The 11,900-nt window shown below is 44.1% G+C and overlaps 1 protein-coding gene across 20 annotated transcripts in view; it reads right to left on the reverse strand.

The window, feature by feature from the left end:
* Window positions 1–11,808, reverse strand: part of SORBS1 (sorbin and SH3 domain containing 1) — a 100,965-nt gene extending 89,157 nt beyond the window's left edge. For 19 of the 20 annotated variants that reach the window (XM_087932108.1, XM_087932117.1, XM_087932102.1 and 16 more), the window contains exon 1: window positions 11,675–11,808. The gene's annotated coding sequence lies outside the window, so the exon portion shown is untranslated. Of the gene's footprint in view, window positions 1–11,381; window positions 11,520–11,674 lie in introns of those variants that run through there. The other variant, XM_087932104.1, reaches the window with a different exon arrangement.
* Window positions 11,809–11,900: the final 92 nt, after the last annotated feature.

Raw genomic sequence — 11,900 nt, forward strand, 5'->3', positions numbered from 1 at the left:
AATTCTTGGCCATGCCTTCAATAAGATTGCATAAGGATTTAGAAAGCCCATCCTTGTGTGCTGCACAACAAGTTTCTTTATATTTGTGTCCAACATGATCCTGGTACTAATCTGATTATTCCAACAAAAGAGGCGGCCTATTTATGCCATCCTTTTCCTTCAGCAATACTATACATCTTTTTAATTTCAGAACAGCAGTGAAACAGCCTTTGCTAGTAGTTGGAAAACCATTACATTCCCCTCCACAGCAAATGGACACAGGTGCAGATTCAACTTGGCAAAGCCTGTTTGGAGTTAAAGAGCAATAATCATGTTAACACAGAATCCTTTGAACAACTATGATGAAAACTGGTCTGGATTCCCCGGGACGAGAGGTTGTAGTCCAGAAGGCCAGGAGGCAGCAAAGTTTAGATCAGGGATGTCAAACTCACGTCGTCATGGCAGCATCACGTGACGTATCAGGACTTTTTCGCCCATGGGCCAGGAGTTTGACAGCCCTGCTTTAGATAGTTTGGTCAGGAGAAAGAGTTAAGAAGGCCTCCCTAGCAATTCTCAGAGTGTATCTCTCAAGACGCAAGTAATTGCTTTAGTTTGGCAAGAGAAACTAACAATAAAGGAAACTGCTCAGAAGAAATTTTAAGTTTCTTGGTCCTTGAAGCCTGCCATGAACTGACTTAGCACAACGAAGAATAGGTTCAAGGCCAGCTCTCCTCAATACCTGCATTGAGGCACTTAATTTTATTGTACTGCTTGGGTGAAGGACCTGTGCTCTTCCAGATATTACTCCTACCTTGTTCTTGCTGCATGGAGTCACTACCTTTTGTTTTGATTCAATCAACTAGTTTTTACAAAGAGGCACTGAGTAAAGAGATGTGCTGGGCCTGTAAATAGCAGCCTGAACAACCAAGAAACCCATTGGAGTTTGGCAACTAATACATTTAATGAAATAATAGTAAAAAGAAAGTAAACATGTGGAAAGCTGCAGGTGGCTTGTATCATGCTCCAGAAGGAAGCTAAATATGACAGGACAGACAATTAAAATGTGTCACTGGCCCACAGATATCACCATTGTTAGGCTTCTAAATGGCTCTTTTAGCCACAATTAATATATTCAAAATTCAAAAAGAAATATTAATCTGTGTGTGAGGCCTGCATTTTAGATAGAACCAAATATGTTCTTCGTATTTCCTGCTGCTGCTTCTGCTGAAAGGAGCAAGGAATAGTTCTAGGTTACTACCCATGTGGAATCTTGTTTCTCTTTGCAAAATTATACTGAAGTTGTGAGTAGCATACTGCAATCCAGCTCCAGCTTGTGTCCTGAGAAAAAGAGGCAATGCAGCTCTTGTAGCAGAACAAAACATGAAATCCATATCCCCACTCAATAAAACATCCAATGTGGCTCCCAGAAAGCTCCCAAAAACATGCAGCTTTAAAATGACAAAAAAGGGGAAATAATTAAATGCATGCCTCGAGAATAGAATCATAGGGCTGGAAGGAACCTGGTAGGTCTTCTAGTCCAACCGCTGCCTAAGGCAGGAGTACTTATACCATCACAGACAAATGAATGTCCAACCTTTTCTTAAACACTTCCGACAACGGTGCACCCATCTTTCCCATAATTTCCCTGCTTATAATTGTCCTAAATTTTAAATTCAGAACTAAAGCCTACTCTCTCCTCTATTTGGGTTCAAGACCAAATGCATACTTTCCTTACAACTTCTGCTTGTTACAAGTTTGGTCCACTGGCACACTCGATCAGATATATGGACCAACCAGCTCCCTGGCAGTTAGCAAAGGATCAGGAAGCCCCCGTGCTAGTGAATTTAAACATAAGCTAGACAGCCCATGACCCCCCGGGTGATCCTTTCCAGATTCCTCAATGCCTTCAACAATGGCAGAACTTCTAATCCGCTGCCTTCACGGGGAAAATTGGGATACATCCAGAGACGGATCTGCCTTGAAAATAGCCCATGTTGAACAGTCAAACATCAGCAGAGGAAATGCTTTATGACATTTGTATGATATCATTAACTGCTTTATGATAATTTTATGTTATAACATGTTTTATAAAATTTGCCAAATTTCAATTCTGCAGGAGTTATGGGTCCCAGATTTTCGATGAATTTGGTAAGTTAGCTCATCTGAGGTACCCAAACCTAGATAAACCTTTCGTGATGATCCAGGTGAATGCCAGTGATGTGGCAGCAGGGGAACTTTTATTCCAGAGGAATGAAAAGACAACGTTGCAACCACGTGCCTACATATCTCGCAAGTTCTGATACTGAGAGACGGTAGGCAATCTGGAAGAAAGAGGCTTATGCAGTCCGATGGGCTCTTCTTACCTGAAGACAGGTAAGAAGGGCATTAGAGGGCAGTAAGATTCCATTCGAAATCTGGACCGACCACAAGAACCTGGAGGCATTAAAGGTCCCAAGGAAGCTATCCCTTAAGCAGGTCCAATGGGCTCAGTATTTTAACCACTTCAACTTCACCATTTGCTACTTGCCGGATGGGAAGAGTTTCTTAGCTGATGCCCTCTGAGAGGAGGTAGTTAACTCCATTATCCCATCCAGGCAGCTCACAGTGCCAGCACTCACAAGGCAGCAGAGAACGGTTTCCCCACAGCCAGCTGAAGACCCAGTGATACAACCACTAAAAGATGCCTTGGGGGCGGATTAATAGTCCCAGAGATATAGAGATGATCTATTGATGAAGGAGGGCTTGGCATAGAAGGGGAGTATAGTGTACATCCCAGCTATCCAGAGAATCTTGTTCCTGCAGAGGAGCCACAATGCAAAAACTGCTGGGCATTTTGGGTTTGGCAAAGAGAGTTTTGGTGGTCCAAAGATGAAAAAGGACATAGAAGCCTATGTAGACAGCTGTCCTGTGTGTGCCTCCATGAAATGCCTTCCCGGGAAGTCTCCAGGCTTACTATAGTTGGTAGCCAACCCAGCTAGCCTGTGGGAGGAGATATCCATGAACTATCGTGGAGTTGTCCGAAAGTGCTGGGAACACAGTAAATCTGGACTGCGATCAACCTGTTCTGAAGCAAGCACACTTTGTGGCCTGTCCAAAGATTCCATCCACCTGGGGCCCTAATCAAGATGTTTTATTCCTCACTTTTCTTTCCCCTTTTCCTCCCTAATGTGTCCTATTATTTCCTTTCATGTTTTTATATTTTATTCTGTAATCTAATAAAAATGTTTTTAAAAGAAAAGAAAAAAAATACTCATGCAGTTCCTATATCTAGTGACAGCAAAACCCAGGGCCGGTTAAAAACAGTGGTAACCCAGTTCAAAAGCTTTAGAGCCAAGTTCATTGTGCTTTTTTAAATAAAGGATTGTTCCGTTGATTTTGCTTGTTGGTTTAGGCTGCAACCTAATGCACGCTGATTTGGGAATAAGCAAATAACCGGAAACGAAGTGGATAAAATTGAATCTTCCTACTTTCTGAACTGCGTCCAATAGAACTAAGTAGGGAAATTCTGGTTTCCTCCTGTACAGAGAAGGGCAGAAGAAAAACTCCCACCATACAAGTAAACATTGACTTTTCCTAAGAGGGAGATTTACTTCAGAGTAAGCTACATAATGCAGCTCACAGCTTGGCTTCAGAACTGGCTGCTCCAAATAAATTCTCTGTCGGGTGCCACCCAATCCGAAGGGCTCGTTCTTCTGCACTCCCACTTCTGCCCTCAGCCAATTTTTCACTCTTTTTCAATAAACACTCCGCCCAGGAGCAGGGGCTTATTTTTTATCCCCAACTGACAGGGAGGAACCATGAGTTATGGGGACAATACGTACGAGGTAGCTACAGGCTAGTAGGTGGATCAGGTCTGAACATACTGGCTTGCGCGATAAGGTTTGGGAGAAACCTAAACCATGAGTTCAAGTCCCGCTTTAAGCCATGAAAGCCGGCTGGGTGACTTTGGGCCGATCACTCTCTCTCAGCCCAACTCACCTCACAGAATTATTGTTGTGGGGAAGACAGGAAGAGGAAGGAGAGATCAGTAAAAATAATAAAGGCGGGATACAAAATATCTCACACTCCCAAAAAAGAAATCAGAGAAAGGAGAGAACAACTTCTCACACATAAAATAAACTATACGTGGTGACATTGCTCTATCACATATTCCCACACTGGGAAACAACCAGACCTGCTAGAGAAGCGTAAAATAATTCTGGGAAAGATTTTGTTTTTGTAGGCTTGATGATAAACCATTTCAGTATATAAACAGAAAACAAAAGATAAATAGAAATGCAGACAGATATTTCACATACTTTATTTTAATATGTGTATTGTTGCAGATACGGAAACAATCTTAAATGCATCTACCGGTAGTGATTTTCATATGTATTATTAATGTTTGTGGTTTTGCTCTCTGAACCCAGATGCAGGAGCTCAAATTGGGCTGCTATTGTGTTCGAGCACAGCACAAAAACAAATTCAATGTTATAAAGCAATTAAATTATCAGAATCATGAAAAGGAAACGGATCTAAGCAAAATGGAATATCTATATTAGAAAGCCAGAATTAAGTAAAGTATATTTTTGCTGTTGTTTAACGAGAACTACAGTGCTAAACTTCTAAGGGCAATAGATAGGACAAGAAAGTGAAACGGGAACGTACTTTCACATATGCATGTACAGTACACATCCATAGACAGAGGTAACACACTGCAAAGACAAAAGGCCATCACACACACAGTGCAAGGGAAAGGACTCCAGTGTAGTATACAAACTTGAGAGCTGGGGATGGACAGACTAGCATGCCTTAAAAAGAAAGAAAGGAACAGGGGGCTGTGGGGGGTGTGGGGGGCTGTGGGGGGAGGCGATAGATACGGAGAGGAAAGGAGTCTTTATGTGGCCAGAAGCTATTCCCAGCCCCAAACTGCCCACGTTGCTCAACTTTCTGACTGAAAGCAGAATGAAAATATTCAAAGTTATTTTCTCCTACTGCTAGCCAAGTTTTCTTGGATTAAAGCCCCTGTTTAATTGGAGAGAGTCCAAGTCAGTCTGAGGCAAAGTGGCCTCAGCATGGCGTTTCTCTGTATTATAGAAAAGGTCTTGTGAGGTGAGCTTGACTCCTGCTCGATGCTGCAAGCTAGAAGAGGCAGTCGTGATGGGGAAAAAAGCCTGCCTTCCATTGTCCCTTTACAGCAGTGAAGGGCTCTGTCTTCACCGCTCAGAAGGGGAAGGCTGTCCCTCTTCCCTCAAGAGCAAGGAAGATGAAACTCCACCTCACTTAACATCATAGAAAGAGGTAACACACTGCAAAGACAAAAAGCCATCACACACACAGTGCAAGGAAAGGACTCCACTGTAGTATACAAACTTGAGAGATGGGGATGGACAGACTAGCATGCCTTAAAAAGAAAGAAAGGAATGGGGTGGGGTGGGGTGGGGTGGGGGGCTCTGGAGGGGGGAGGCGATAGATACAGAGAGGAAAGGAGTCTTTATGTGGCCAGAAGCTATTCCCAGCCTCAAACTGCCCACGTTGCTCAACTTTCTGACTGAAAGCAGAATGAAAATATTCAAAGTTATTTTCTCCTACTGCTAGCCAAGTTTTCTTGGATTAAAGCCCCTGTTTAATTGGAGAGAGTCCAAGTCAGTCTGAGGCAAAGTGGCCTCAGCATGGCGTTTCTCTGTATTATAGAAAAGGTCTTGTGAGGTGAGCTTGACTCCTGACGATTCTCCGTGGAAGACTTACTGCCTTCTTCCATATCTGGCTGGCTTCATTTATGCCACATGAGACAAGGGCAGGGTAGGGCAGGGCTAGATCAAACGAAGGGAGCTTGCTCGAAGCGCTCGATGCTGCAAGCTAGAAGAGGCAGTCGTGATGGGGAAAAAAAGCCTGCCTTCCATTGTCCTTTTAGAAGCAGTGAAGGGCTCTGTCTTCACCGCTCAGAAGGGGAAGGCTGTCCCTCTTCCCTCAAGAGCAAGGAAGATGAAACTCCACCTCACTTGAAAGTGACAGCAGCCGCCAACCAGCCCATGGAGTGGCCACTGACCACGTCACCCCCAGCTGAAGCTGTAGGAGCTGCCTCTTTCCCTCCCTGGGGGAAAACAGCTTGGCCTGCCTATGTCAGCCTTTAGCCTGGAAAATATCACTTCTGCTTGTGCCCCAGACACAGCCATCCACTCCTGGCCACGACTTTCATTCTTTTTCAAGGCTGTCACTTCCCCTGAGATTTCAGCCGGGAAATAATACTCCTCAAAGGGTGGAAGGCAATAGTATCCCCACTCCCTTTCACTTTTTTTCTTTGCTGGGCTGGCCTCCTACAACTCTAAGCGGCAACTGAGTTACACCTCTGCGGAGAGTTTGTCATTCATATCTGGAGACCCAAGATGGGGAATGAATGCAAGAAGCAAAAAGGCAACTCCAAGGAGATCCCAAGACACCACTTCAAAACAATTGATCTGAAGGCAGAACAAGTCCCCCAATTGTTCCCAGTTGCATTTCCAACTAGAATAAACCCTCTGAAACAGGTTCAAAAATACACTCCTTCAATCTGCCTTCCTCTGTTTTTACAATCCATTTAAAAACTGAATCCTTACCTCCATCTCATCCCACCTTTAAAATATATTTATCAATGGATTCTTTCTCCGCTGTCAAGGAAGAGAATGGGAGTTCTGACCCCACCAAGGGTTCCCCTTGTCCCAAAGAATCTTCCCTCCATAAATCAATCAGGATCTTGCTTCAACTGGCTAAGGTATACAGATTAACCAGCATTTCCTCTTTCATCTCCCCCAAAGATTCCCTCCATGAAGGCTCAGAATCTGCAAATGGTGCAGAATGTAGCCAGATTAACAGGTTCGCAAAATGAGACCATACAACAGAATGACAGAAAAGGTTGCACTCATTGCTGGAAGACAACTAGGGTTAAAGTAAGATGATAAATTCTGTCTGTAAAATTATGAAGCAGGTATGAAAGCAGCAAACCTACCTATCAAGGTCTACTGGGAATGCTGCTTCGGTATTCTGCCCTGGCAGGGCAGGGCCTTCTCAGTGGCAGCACCGCAATATGAAAACTCCTGCTAACTTCCAGGTTGGCTTCTTTTAAACCTCTGAAGATGAGCTCACCCTATAATGAGACCACAAACAATCTCCTACTTTTTGGATTGGAATTCCGTCTTATTCAATATCAATAGTTGAACTGTTGATTGATAGCAATAGCACTTAAGACTTATATACCCCCTCGCAGTGCCTTACAGTGCTGTCTAAGTGGTTTACTGAGTCTGCATATCACCCCCAACAATCTGAGTCCTCATTTTATCAACCTTGGATGGAAGCCTAAGTCAACTTTGAGCCAGTGAGATTCGAATTGCTGAAATGCTGGCAGTCAGCAGTCAGCAATGTAAGGTCTGGCGGTATGCTTAAGCCAAAAATGAACCAAAACAAAGACTTAAATGGAGGCTTGCAAATTAAATAAAGCAGACTTTTATTCTTTGGTCAAAGTTAAAGATCTGGGAAGAGGTTCCTACTACATCACAAGAGACATGGGAGGAAAATTCTACAAAATGCAGGAAGATGCCCTATCCTTCTTATACCTTTAACATTCTTAGAAGTCGAGTAACTGCATTGTAAAACTCTCTAATTTAGATTTACACCTTTCCTGAAAAAGACAAATCTCTCCATGCAAAGATTACCTTTCATTATCTCTTCTCCTATTGTCCATCTAATTGATCACAACTGACCACTTAAAGAGGCTATTAACAACATACTTCAAAGGTGTGGACTCCTCCAAATGGAGGTACATTTCATTCCCAGGGGGTGATGCTGGGGTGGAACATATCAATCCAGGAAAACAGATGAATTCAGATTGATTTAGATGGGACAATCATGTGTCTTAATAGGAGAGGGATGTAACTGATTGCAGGCATGTGTTTATAATTGTTTTACAACAACTGAAAGGTTAAGAAAATCTTTTTTACAACAGGAAGATAACAAATGCCTACAGAGTAACTCTTTACTTAATGCTATAATATATTCTACTACATTTCTTTATTTATTATTACTATTTCCTTCAGCAGAATTAAGCCTATAATACTGCATTCTAACCACTGTACCACTGCAGCTCTTTTTGACTGTTCTCCAGCAATTAAACTGTTTTCTTGCAATAAAACTGTACAAAAATATATAACTACCCTATGAAATATGTCCTGGGGAACAAAAGATAAATGTGCAATTCTCGCTGGCTTGGCTTTATTTTCAGAATTGGTTTCCCAAAAGTCGTTTATGACATAAGGATTAATACCAGAGAACCAATCAAGCAGAAAAAAAACAAGAAAACAACACTCCCTTCAAAACTGACAATGCAAGCTATTGTATATAAACAGAAAGCAAACCCCGTTCCCTTCTAAATATACGTAGGCATAGAATAGGTGGAACTTGGTTTAGTAGCAGTAACTGTGAGATGGCTTCAAATCCTAATGGACACCAAATGAACCAGTATAGAATAGGTGGTACCTGGCTCAATAGTAGTAACTGTGAGAAGCATCTTGGAGTCCTAGTGGACAATTACTTAAATATAAAGTCAGCAGTGTGCTGCAGCTGCCCCAAAAAACCAACACAGTCCTAGGCGGCATTAAAAGAAAGATAAAATAAAGATTACATGATGGGTTAGTAGCACTTTATAATGCCTTGGTAAGACCACACTTGGAATAATGCATCCAGTTTTGATCGTCACAATGTAAAAAAGATGTTGAGACTCTAGAAAGAGTGAAGAGAAGAGCAATAAATATTATTCTTCAACATATAAAGAACAGCTGCGGGAATTGGGTACATTAAACCTAGTGAAAAGAAGGAGTAGGGAGGGACATAATAGTAGTGTTCCAATATCTGAGTTGCTGCTATGAATAAGACGGGATCAACCTATTCTCCAAGCATCTGAAGGCCGGACAAGAAGCAATAGATGGAAACTAATCAAGGAGAAAAACAAACGAATGCTGGAGTTAGAAACTAAGGAGGAATTTCCTGACAGTGAGAAAAATAAAGCAGTGGAACAACTTGCTTCCAGAAGTTCTGGGTATTCCATTACTGGACGTTTTTAAGAAGGGCAGCCATTTGTCTGAAATGGTATAACGTCTCTCACTTGCATGGGCGGGGGGGTTGGGCTGGAGGACCTCTGAGGTCCTTCCAACTCTATTATTCTTTCTATGATCACAAGCATCCATTCTATCAAGCCCAAATGAAGTCTGGAAAGGTATAGGATCTTCTGTCATGGGCAAGCGATTGGACTAGAAGACCTCCAAGTTCCCTCCCAACCTTGTTCTATGTTCTAGTACTGAACATAGTTATCTAGTCTGGTCATGAAACGTTTGCAAGCAACCAAACTCCGAGAGCACCAGGTCTCCACAGTTCAACCCTGAGCTACATATATGTTCTTCTACTGGTAGAACTAAGTCTCCCCTGCTGCTCTATCGCTATCCTCTAAAGCAGGGGTGTCCAACCTTGGCCACTTTAAGACTTGTGGACTTCAACTCCCAGAATTCCTCAGCCAGCTTTGCTGGCTGAGGAATTCTGGGAGTTGAAGTCCACAAGTCTTAAAGTGGCCAAGGTTGGACACCCCTGCTCTAAAGGCTAGCTCAGGAAAGTGATTGGACAATCAGGCCCATCAGGACAGTCTCCTTGCAAAAGACTCCGGAAAAGATCTTTTAATCGGGCAGCTCCAAGAACCATCGATTTTTCTAATCCTCTCCTCCATATGTTTAATTTAACCATACCAAATGGGGAACTGCAATTAATATCAATGCAAGTAGCATTAGCAGCTACAACTGGGACTTGCAATTTGGTAGATAAGTGAGGTAGTTGCTAAGTGAAACCATTACTATGCTTTATGATCTTACTTCAGCTTTCTCTTCTTCTTTTTTTGTATAGACCTATAAAGACCAGAAATGTAAGGATTGTTCACAAAGCCTTTTTTTTTTTAATCATTATCATAACTGCAAACAGTATATGAGACAATCACTAAGCTATAATTATTTCTTTAGGACTAGAGAAAGATTCAGGTTCTTTCTTTGTGAGAAATATGTCCATCTGTTTTCAGTCAGTTTTAATACCTGGCCGTATTTTAGGACAGTCTTTCCTACCTAAAGTACCCTCTGGGTACTTTAAAATCATAACTCTACAAATGCTCAGGAAACACGGTCTTGGTGGTGCTGGCTGTTTTTTTCTGAGAGCTGCAGTCTTGATACGTGTGTATAAATGCATGTATGCCCCTGACAGGAGTTTCTTGCTGGTGGGAAACGTGATCTTTTGCCCTCTCCTTTTGTCAGTCAGAAGATAGAATCAGAAAATTGGTGAGTGCTGAAATTTACTTTGTGGTGGAAAAGTTCTCAATATAGTACTTGAGGAAACCTAAGAGGTTATAACAAAAGTGTTGTTCAATGCTATCTTTAAACATGATTAGCTATGCTATCAAAAATGACCTTTTTATCAAACATGATCACATTTCAACGTCTAATGAACATATTTCTAATCAAGGCTGGCAATTAGATAACAAACACTTGATTATTTTACTTCATAATCGAGTCCACTGGTAACAAGCTTATTTTCCATTCCTAAAGATCAAGAAGAAAAGAGGAGCGCTTAGCGCTGTCACAAACTATCCAAGATGTATCCCGGCAGCAGGAATGAGCAGCAGTAGCACAGAAATAGAAGAAAAAGCCAGATTGCAGTGAGAAATGCACTGTCACATACATTGCAATATTGCCAACAATAAAAAAAAGCATTTCTTCACCTCTCGTCAAACACGAAACTGTATGTAATCTAGTCATTAGTAATGCAGGGATAGAAGCACTGGAGCAAGGGGGATTTTCCTCCTTATCCTTCAGATAAACAAAGTTAAACTCTTGTTTCCCTGACAGCAAGTGTGGGGAGATCCACAGCATCGGAACGTTAATTGCATGCATCGCTTTCCCCCTTTCTACTAAACTAACTGAAATCCGCGCATCCTGCTAAACGGTGCTCAGTTATGCTAGCATCTTAGCCAGGGCTCTTTTCGAACGATATGCTAAGCCAAGACCAAACCAATCCAGCCTTAAGTCCTTCTCCTTGTCCCAGGAACGCATCCGGTATTATTGTTATTATTGTTGTTATTATTATTATTATAAAATCTTAACGCCAAAGTCTCCCAACTCCCTGGCGCGTTTTAGTCTGCCGATGCCCCGAAGCCCCGTTTCTCCTCCAGATTATCATCCCACTTTCCCCGGCAAGGGCGCCACAAAACGCTTCGGTCGGGCGGCCCGGGGGCCTCTTGCGCAGGAAAGTCGGGCCGCACCAAGAGGCGGGTGCCTCCGCTTTCCCATCTGCGCAAAAGGCACCGGCTCTCCCCCCCCCCCCGCCTCCCCCGCCGCAGCCCCGGTAAGGGCGCAGGAGCTGACCTTAAAATGGACTCCCATCCGCGTCCCCTCGGGCAGCCAGGACAGGGCTCGGCAGAGCCAGGATGTGGCGAGCCTGGGAGACGCCTCCGGCAGGACCGCGGAGGAGCGAGCCGCCCAGCCTGCTCTTGGCGCGCCGCCCTTTGACCGAAGGTCCGCTCTGGGCACGAGCGGGCGCAGCGACGGCTAGCAGCCCAGCCCAGCCCAGCCCCGCGCGGCCCGTCCCTCTCGGGGAACCGCAAGCTCACTTGCCCCGCTCGGCCTGGCTTCCAAGCGCCACCGCCAGCCGCTCTTACCTTACGCGGAGCCGGCGCCTCCTCCTGCTGGCCGCGCCTTGCAGGCCGAAAGCGCAAGCCCGGCGGCGCCCAAGCGGGGATTGCGCGCTTTCGCCCCGGCGCTCAGCCGAGCCGGAATCCGCCGCCCGCCGCGCGAACCCCAAGGAGCAGCCTCCTCGGCCGCGCTCGGGGAAAGAGGAGCTGGCGGAGCGCCGGCCTCGGCGGGGAGCGCCGGAAAGGCGGCCCG

Source organism: Pseudonaja textilis, chromosome 4 (genome assembly GCF_049901715.1).
Source record: "Pseudonaja textilis isolate UNSWEBS1 chromosome 4, rPseTex1.2, whole genome shotgun sequence".
Classification (NCBI taxonomy): Eukaryota; Metazoa; Chordata; class Lepidosauria; order Squamata; family Elapidae; genus Pseudonaja; species Pseudonaja textilis.